We start from the raw sequence: 9,857 nt of genomic DNA, 5'->3' as shown, positions 1-9,857 counted from the left end.
TCTCCCCCGCCCTCTCCCCATGGTTCTGGGAGGGCACTGGGGGTCAGGGAAGGGAGGGCTGCCCCTCCCCTCTGGCTCGCATCCGGGCTGTCCCGGGCGAGGCTCCGGCCCAGACAGGCAGCCAGGCGCTCGGAGCCCTGACTCACGCTCAGGAATAAGTAACCGCAGGGCTCCCAACCCCGTGGCCTCCTGTGCCTCTCGCAGCCCCGGAGGGCGGGAGCGGCAGCTGGGGGCCGCGAAGGAATTCCAGAAGGCAGGACAGTCAGCGGGAGCCCCCGCTCCCTGCACAGCCAGCCTGGTCATCACGGGCCCCTCCAGCGGGACGCCATCTTGCTCGCTCCGCCTCGCCAGCAGGCACCTGCCGGCATCGCCCTCACTTTATAGGCCGGAAACCGAGGCGCAGGAAAATGATGGAACTTGCCCGGCTGTTCAGGGGGCAGACAGGTGGGAGCAGAGACACGAGACCCCCAGGCCCGCCAATGGTTCTCACCCCAGCCGTGCACTGGGAACTGGCCGGCAGATGTTAAAATCTAGCAGACCAGGCCCCGCCCTCTGAGACTCTGCCTGACACTGGCACATTGCACAGGCTGCCCAGTAGTCCTTAAAAGAAAAAAAAGCGAATCTTTTTTTAAAGTTTTTAAAAAATCTTTATTCATTTATTTGAAAGGCAGAGCTACAGGGACAGAGAGAGAGGGGTCTTCCATCTGCTGGTTCAGTCCCCGATTGGCTGCAACGACCGGGTTGGGCCAGACCAAAGCCAGGAGCCAGGAGAGTCTTCCAATGTGAGTGCAGGGCCCAAGGACTTGGCATCTTCTGCTTTCCCAGGTGCATTGGCAGGAGCTGGATCAGAGGTGGAGAAGCCGGGACTCGAACCGGCGCCAGTGGGTTTTAAACACAGCGCACGCGAGATTTCCCAGCAGCGCAAAGCACTGGTTCCTGGGCCCCCTCCAGCCAGGGCTCCCGAGCCAAATCCCTGGGCCTGGGGCTCCGTCTGTTACAAGCGCCCAGCTGGTTCTGCGGGTCTGCACCCTGTCCGTGGTGGAGGACAGCGGGGGAGGACGGATGCCTGCCGCCCAGGCTGGGCCGCTCCAGCCCTCAGACTCTTGGGCCACGCGTGAAAAGGGAATGAACAGGACATAAGCCCGACTGACCGGGAGGTGGCGTGGAGCGAGAGAGGACACGAAGCAGTGTGCTGCAGATGACGTCCGCGTGGCCACTGAGCGCGGAGCCAGCTAATTAATCTTTTTTAAAAGTTAAAATTACCTGTGCTTTGGACAAAATACTATGGCTACACTCAGAAGTCAAAGAACAAGTCCAGGGTCAGCATCCCATATGGTATCAGGTTCGAGTCCCGGCTGCTCCACTTCCTATCCGGCTCTCTGCTATGGCCTGGGAAAGCAGTGGAGGATGCCCCAAGTGCTTGGGCTCCTGCACCCGCGTGGGAGACCCCGAGGAAGCTCCTGGCTCATGGCTTCAGATCAGCGCAGCTCTGGCAATACGGCCAATTGGGGAGTGAACCAGCAGATGGAAGACTCTCTCTCTCTCTCTCTCTCTCTCTCTTTCTCTCTCTCTGTCTCTCCTCCTCTCTCTGTGTAACAGACTTTCAAGTAAATAAATAAATATTTTAAAAAGAATGAACAGGTACAAGTTGAAGTTTTACTGGGAGTGTCAGGGACAAAACGGCCTGTGTTACAGCAGAGACCACCCCCAGAGACGCGTCCACCCGGAGCCCAGAGCCCAGCTTGTAAAGTGGTCAGTGAAGAAACTGGGCACCAAGTACCCCGTGATGTACTTCACGTGATGGCGAGGGGCTGGGAGCCATAGGGAACTGCCCCAGATGGTCACCAGTCACCGGGAGGCTTCTCGGAGGCAGCGTCTCAGCCCAGTCTCAGTGAAGGAGGGGAAGGCGCTACGGCACACGGAGCACCAAAGGCCCGAGTGGGACCGGATGCCTGCACTCTGGACCCCACCGAGGGCTCCGGGGTGGGGCGCAGAGCTGGAGGGGGCCGCCCATCGAGGGGTGGTCCCTGCCTCTGGGGTGTGGGAGCCAGGGCGAGGCCCCGGTAGTCTGCATGTACGGAATTCTGTTCTCCACCCCCGGAAGTGCTCATGTGGGGCTTGGGGACAAGGGGACCAGTCAGACGGCGGCGGAGCAGTGCGGCCAGGGAGAAGCGGCCGTGTCCCATGCACTGTGTGACACAGGAAGCCACAGGCTCCCTGATGGTTTGGAGGCAGAGCCCAGGGACACAGCACCCAGACTTCCAGATGTATTTGATATCAATCTATGATGAAGTCGATCATGGATACAAAGACACTGTATAATGTCTCTTTGTTTTTAAAGATTTATTTATTTATTTGAAAGTCAGCGTTACACATAGAGAAAGAGAGGCGGGGGGGGAGGTCGTCCATCCGCAGGTTCACTCCCCAATTGGCTGCATGGCCGGAGCTGCGCCGATCCGAAGCCAGGAGTCAGGAGCTTCCTCCGTGTGGGGAGCAATTCGGACTAGAATAAGTTACTGGAATTGGGACTTATTCTATGCATCTGCTCTCCCACAATATGGCACTGGGAGAGAAGAAAACAGCTTTTACACAGCTGCCTCCAGTTCAACCAATTAACTGTAGGACTTGCTCCTGATTGGAGAGCAGCGTACTCGGCGTGTGGGCAGCCGAGTTAGGATTGGCGGAGGAGGACTATAAAGGAGGAGAGAGACGGCATGCACCAGGAACATCTAAGGGGAACATCCGAAGGAACACCTGTGCAGCCCCCGAGAGAGCCGGCCGGCGGTGTGCCGCTCCCCTGCGGAAGTGGGGAATGTGGCCAGGGGGAACTGCCCTTCCACGGAGGTGGAAGGGACAGTAGCCAACCCGGGAAGAACCAGCAGCAAACCCGGGGAGGGCCGAGCAGACGAAAGAACAGCGCAGGGTTTAGTGTCATTCCTCCACGAAGAGGGGGAGCGACACTCCGGGTCTCCTAAGCAGGTGCAGGGGCCCAAGCACCTGGGCCATCTTCTCCTGCTACGCCACAGCGCCGGCCCCTGTATGTTTCTGGATGATCTGCAGATTTGTTCTGAAATGAAAACCCATGTAGTCAGCATCGTCCAGCAGAACTCAGGCCTCCCTGCCCGGCGTCCGTGCTAAGAGGAGGATCCGCGGTGACGCCTCCCAGCCCTCTCCCGTCGGGGCGCCGGCTGCTTTCATTTTCTGCGGTAACCAACAACGCTGACATCATGATCCTTGGAGGGCTCTGAGACTCGTGGATCTCTCTAGAATGCATCCCTGGGAGGCTCTGGCTTTAACGGTGGGAATGGTGGTGCCAGGGTGCGGCGGGTGGGAGGAGGGGAAGGACCAGTTGGAGAGGAAGCGGTCTCTCCAGTGGCCAGCCGCTCCAGCAGACGGACAGAAAGCTGTGCGATGGCCGGCAGAGTAAAAGCGTGTTTCCGTGGACGGTCTGAGGCGGCTCGGGTCTGGACAGCATGTGCGGGTGGTGGGATGGGGGGAGGGTTCCCCCGGAGGGCCCCCCAAGTCGCGCAGGGACCCAAGCTCTGCTTCTTCCAAGTGTGGCTTCACGGTCATCCAGGCGTTGACTTTGGAGACAGTGAACCTGCCTCTTAGCCCTGGGCCAGAAGGCAGCATCTGGGTGCGGGGGGCTCCGGGAGTGTGGTCCTGGGCCCAGCAGCCACCCCGTCCCCCTCCCCCTTCCCGTGTCAAATCCACAGCGCGGATGAGCAGCAAGGGGTCTTCCGCGGCCCCGGGGCGAGGCACCCAGGGTGCGGGCGTCAGTTCCCACTCGCATTTCGTTCCTGTGCTCCACGGGTGTCACCACTGGGGGGGCTCCGAGTCGCCCTCCCTGGCACAGCAGAGCCGGCCCCGCCCCCGCAGGCTCCTCTGGGTCTGCCCCTCCCCCCGGGACCCCAAGGTGCTGCGTCTGCCTGTGACCCGGTGATGGGCAGTTTCCTGGAGAGACAGGAGTGAGGCATTGCTCAGCGAGAGCCGGGAAGAACGTTCCCGCGGCGGGCGCTGGCTGGTGCAGGTGTGTGGGGTGGGGATGAAGCCACGTGGGTCTGCCCACGGCAGATGATTGACAGCACTGCCAATGGGTCTGGAGCCAGGGGCCAACTCTGAGGCACACACCATGGAATTCATGAGATGTTTACCGCCCAGGCACCACGTGGCATGACCGTGGCTCAGAGCCGCTCACGCCGCTGGGGCAGGTGTGCTTCCGGGCTTGGCTCCTTGCCGGCTGTGTGACTCTGGCGAATGACTTAAGCTCTCTGAACTTTGTGCTCCTGGTTGGTGGGACGGGAGAAAGTGTGCATCCCAGGGTGCGGTCCTGCCGTGAAGGGGCACAGACTGTCCAAGGAGCTGCTGGGCCCAGTGCCAGGCACCCAGCAAACCGGGGCGGGGTGACCGGCCCAGAGCGCCAAGGGCAGCTGTGTTTGGATCCGTGGTCTTGGGTTTTCCACATGGCCACCCACGGAGACTTTTGCCTACCTTTTCTCTTTGCTTGAGGTTGTTCGTTACTTGAACGGCAGAGTGACAAAGAGGGAGAGAGCGAGACCTTCCATCCACGGGCTCAAGCCTCCAAATGGCTACAATGGCCAGGGCTGGTCCAGAACTCCATCCGGGTCTCCCACGTGGGTGCAGGGGCCCAAGCACTCGGGCCGTCTTCCGCTGCCTCCCCAGGCGCATCAGCAGGGAGCTGGGTGGGAAGTGGAGCAGCCGGGACTCAGGTCCTCAGCCCACAGCGCCAGCCCCTTCTTGCCCACTTTTTCTGGACGATAAACCTTTGTCTGAGCTGCAGCTGGACGCATGAGAGGTCGGGCTGCAGAGGAGCCCTGCTTGATTGACAAGGCAGGTGTGTGGGTGTCCCCTGGTTGCCCCTGTGGTGTGCCAGCCGCCGCTCCCCTGAGACTCAGGCTGAGACAAGCAGGGGCAAGCGTCCATCAGGCCTGGGGCGGGAGAAGGGCTGGGCTCTCCGTGCCCCGAGGGTGTCGCCGGCACCCGAGGCTCAGGCGCCCCAGGGTTCCAGCCCCGACAGCCCTGCAGGGACGCAGGGAAACCCCCACGGAGCCACGACCCCGAAGCGGAGCTGCCTGGGAAGAGCTGGGGCCGGCGTTAGGGAGATCGGGGTCCTTTTCTGGAACCTTCTTGGGTCTGCAAATGCGAGTCAGCAGCCTGGGAGGCTGCAGGTCGTGTGAATTATCTGCTTCTCACTCAGAAATGAGGGCTGCCCGGGCAGTTCCCAGGGCCCCGGTGAGCAGGGAGATGGGCGGGGCGGGGCAGGGCGGGGCGGCACCGGTCAGAAAGAAGCTCTGACCTGCGGATCCCCGCCCCAGAGGGCGCTGGGCAGCGGTGCAGCCATCAGATTTATTTACTTTCAGCTCGCTGCATTTTGATTCCGTTGACACATTCCTGAAGGGAGTTGAGCAGCACACTGGTGGTTAAACAGCAGAATAAAGACGCATATGACCACGAGGATCAAACCACTGCACGTGGTGGAGCTTGGGATTACACTCTGAGCTTCCGAGCAGCCGATGTGAGGAGGGAAAGAGTCGGTGCCCCAGTTCTCCCGCCAGAGGGCAGGCAGCCAAGGTGATTCCCACCGTACGGGGGCCTTTAGAGGGACCCAGACCCTCAGCACCCTCGGCCACCTTGCTGGGAAACCCGTGAGAGACTTCCCGCGGCTGAGCCTGTCTGCTCACCTGTAGGACGGGAGCGAGGCTTCCCTCTGGGTCCGGCGAGGACAGAAGCCGTGCCTGGCAGACCGTAGCACCCGGCCAGCGCTGATTCTTCCGTTTCCGTCAGGTACCCTGTCCACCCTTCTCCAGGCAGCTGGTGGGCCTCGCACCTGTTTCACAAGGACACAAAGCTCCCTACGAGTGTCTGGCCCAGGGGCTGACTCTGGGAGAGAGCAGGGGCGGAGCCTGCTTCCGCGAAGCTCACAGCCGAGCAGGGAAGTGAGGCAAAGCAACACACAGAGCTGGGCCGGGACAAAGCCAGTGCCGGGAGCTCCTTCCAGGTCTCCCACGTGGGTGCAGGGACCATCCTCCACTGCTTTCCCAGGCCACAGCAGAGAGCTGGATCAGAAGTGGAGCAGCCGGGACTCCAACCAGAGCCCATATGGGATGCCGGCACTGCAGGCGGCGGCTTTACCTGCTATGCCACAGCTCCGTTCCCTAGCCAATAGTCATTTAAAAGGGGGTGGGGCTGAGAATGGGAAGCGGTGTTTTTAACCTGATGAAGAGATCCCTGCGGCCGGAGATGGCATTGGTGCGATCGCTTTCAAAACCAGTCTCTTGCTAAACCAGTCTCTTGCTACGCAGCAAAGTTGAAACCAGCCGAAGGCTGTGCCAGAAATTCTGCTCCTGGGGGTGGGGGTGGGTGACCTCCAGACGCTGGGGAAGCCGTGCTGGGGAGGCGTGAATCCGCAGAGCCGCCCTGGTGGGCTCATCCAGAACAGACGCCAACGCCCCTCACCCCCAGCAGCGGCCACAGCCCAGTTCTGGATCACGGGGGCGGGGGATGTCAGCAAGGAGCAACCACTCATGGCCTGTGGCCCCCACGTCGCCAGGACGAACCTCACACAAACTCGGTGCTGAGTGAAAGAAGCCTCAAGGGGGCAGAGAGCCTCCGGGGAGGGTGGGTGCGGGGTGCAGCCTGTAAACCTCCCCTGGGGATGCCTGCGTGACCGCTCCGAGCGCTGGGTCCAGTCCTGGCTCGGCCCCTGATCCCGGCATCCCGCTAACACACCCCCTGCAAGGCAGCAGGTGCGGCTCGGGTGGCTGGGTCCCTGGCACCCAGACTCAGCCCAGCCCCGTCCCAGACAGCGCAGGCTCTGGGGAGTGAACAAGTGGAGGGGAGATCTCTCTCTCTCTCTCTCTCTCTCTGCCTCTCAAATAAGTTAATCAGTAGGTTGTGAACAGAGTTTTCATTTACAACACGAAGACCACAAATGGGCAAAACTAAACAATAAAGTACTCCAAACACAGCCTGGCCCTGTCCCCAGCCCCGAGTCCTGCCCCCGGATGACGTCCCCACAGGCACCTGGTGCAGGTGGCCAGGTCAGTCCCGGAGGGCAGCTCGGGTGTCCGGCCGGCAGGACCCCAAGTGCCCCGTGGGTCCTGGGAGCCCTGAGCACACCCCTGCTTTCCCCGTGGCGGGCTGGCGTCTGAGCCACCAACATCCGGGGAGCAGCGACGACCCGTTCAGGCACTGGGGGTGCAGCCGAGACAGACACGGCCTGCTCCCAGGGCCAGCAGGGGCAGACACTGAAGGTCGCTGTGGCTGGATCAGAACGCTCCGCCAGGGACTGCAGAGAGGCCCTGCAAGCAGACGGCGCCCAGGGAACGCCTCTCAGCACGGCTGAGGACGCCGAGAACTTGGTAACTGCTGCCGCGTCCACCAATAGGGAGCAACTGCGCGATGCCGCTGCCAAAGCGCCCACCAATAGGGAGCAGCCGTGCAATGACACAGTCAGAGCACCCACCAATAGGGAGCAGCCGCGCGATGACACAGCCGGAGCCCCAGGTGCATGTGGGTCCGCACTAGCGCTGGGCCCAGCTGCCTTTTCTTCCACTGCCCTTGGCTCCTGCCCATCAAAGCCTATTGCCAAGTGTGCGTCTACCCATGGTGCACCTGCTCTCCGTGTGTGTGTGTGTGTGTGTGTGTGTGTGTGTTTTACAAACCTGGGTTTTCGCTGCCCCCGGAGAACAGCAGATAATGACAGATCCTGCCTTGTCTCCCCTCGTGGGTGCTCGCTCTGGGTCTCGGCGGAGGCCTTGGGGCTCATCCCTTGGCCGCCGTCCCTCTCCATCCACCCTCAGTCCCTAGGGGAACTGGAGGTGTTGACTTCTAGTCACTTCCTGCCTGGTCTTGTCTCCTGATTTCCAGACTCTGTGTCCCGCGGCCCTCCAGGGCATCTCGGCACTGACTCACGCTTGCCCCGGCTGGAACCCAACTCCCACTCCCCTCTCTGCCCGCCACTGCCCCTCCCGCAGCCCCAGGCTCAGCTGGGGCAGCTCTGTCCCTCCTGGGGCGCAGGCTCCTGGATTCCTCTCTTTCCCTTCCACCTCCCCCACCCCGGATCCAGCCCCTCTTCACATCCTGGGGGCTACACCATCCCCAAATGTCCAGAACCTGCCGCTTCTCACCTCCCCCACGGCCCCACCCCGGCCCGACCCCCGTCATCCCTCACCTGCACCCTCCCTGGTCACACAGCAGTCCTGGCGTTCTGCCCGCACACGCCGTGGCTGCTCCGTGGCTGCACACACAGGCACACAGACAGAAAGACCTCTCTACTGCTGCTCCACACTCCAAAAGCCCCCCACAGCAGGGCCGGGGCCAGGCCAACGCTGGGGGCCAGGAACTCCATCCAGGTCTCCCAGGGGGTGGCAGGCGCCCAAGCACTTGAGCCATCACTGCTCCAGGATCTGCACCCACAGGAAGCCGGAGTCAGGAGCCAGAGCTGGGATTCGAACCCAGGAACGCAGACGTGGGAAGCAGGCGTCTGAGCGCTCGGGCCCTCCCAGCTCTGGCTCCTGACTCGGGCTTCCTGCCACTGTCCACTGGAGACTCCCAGCGGCTCCAACGCACACAGCCAGAGAACTTGGGCTTCTTGGACCTACTGTGTGCAGGAAGTCCTGTGGACCTATCAGGGCATCAGGCAACAGAAACAAGCAAGCCCCGGCTGAGCTAGGGCAGGTGGGTGAGGTCCTGGCCCCCTGCTGTGGGGCTGTGGGACCCTGGGTGGTGTTTACCCTCTCTGAGCCTTGCTGGCCTCGTCTATGGCAGGAGCACGGGGTGAAGGCCCAGCCCACAGGCACACCGGCGAGCACCAGGACTCGGACCCGAGCCTGCCCGGTCTCACGGCCCCGCTTGTATGAATGAGCAGATTCTTCACTTCACGCCAAAGCAAACAAACAAAAACACAAACAGGATTTGCAACCCGCAAACACTCGGTGCTCATCCCCTGGCCTCCCCCGGGGCTCCCCATCTGGACCTGCCCTGTCCTCACGACGCCCAGCGCTGTGACCCAGAGAGGGCCCCGAGGCAGGCGGGGTGGGGCGCACACCAGAGGCCCCGGCGCTCAGTAGCTGGGCACCTCGGACAGGTTACTCTGCCTCGCTGAGTCCCGATGTTTCCCTCTGTAAACTGGGTCGCAACAGCACCACCTGCGTACCCGGCACTGGGACGACTCTGCCGCAGGGACAGGCAGCTCGTGGCCCTCACACTCTGGCGCCAGGCACCTTTGGTTTAAATTCTGGCTCTGCCACTTTCTAGCTGTGTGACCGCTCTGTGCCTCAGTCTCTCCCTCTGTGAAATGGGTATAACTGACCACGGCGAGCTGCTGGGAGGACGGAATGGGGGAGGGGCTCACGGCAAGGAGCTGGTGCGTGTGAAGCGCACCCGGGCCCCGCACAGGGAAAACACCCAGAATGCTGTGCGGTCGCGTGCAGCCCAGCCGGGAGACGGGTCCCACGCCTGGCCGGTGTCGGCCTGTGAGGCCACGGCCACCGCCTCGGCCTGGGCTGTGACCTCTCCCCGCCTGTCTTGCCTTCTTTCCTCTGACACCGCTTGGCGTAATCAGGCACAGGTGCACGGGATCCAGGTGTTCATGGCCCAAGGCAGGGGCAGGGGCAAGAGGACTGAGCCCACCCCTGTGGCCAGGCCCTCCGGGCCCGCAGCCTATCCCAGGGGCACCCATCGGGGCTCCCAGGGGAAGCCCCAGGGCAGAGGGGGACTGGGAGCCCGCAGGACCCGAGTGGGGAGGGGCTGGGCGGCCGCCGGCACACCACAGGTGCTGACTCACGGCCTCCGCTGGGCGGTATAAAGCCACCAACCCACGGGCGAACGCAGCC

Source organism: Oryctolagus cuniculus, chromosome 7, assembly GCF_051225735.1.
Source record: "Oryctolagus cuniculus isolate XC-2025 breed Fujian yellow rabbit chromosome 7, ASM5122573v1, whole genome shotgun sequence".
NCBI classification, from domain to species: Eukaryota; Metazoa; Chordata; class Mammalia; order Lagomorpha; family Leporidae; genus Oryctolagus; species Oryctolagus cuniculus.
Note: the sequence above shows the minus strand (reverse complement) of the source record.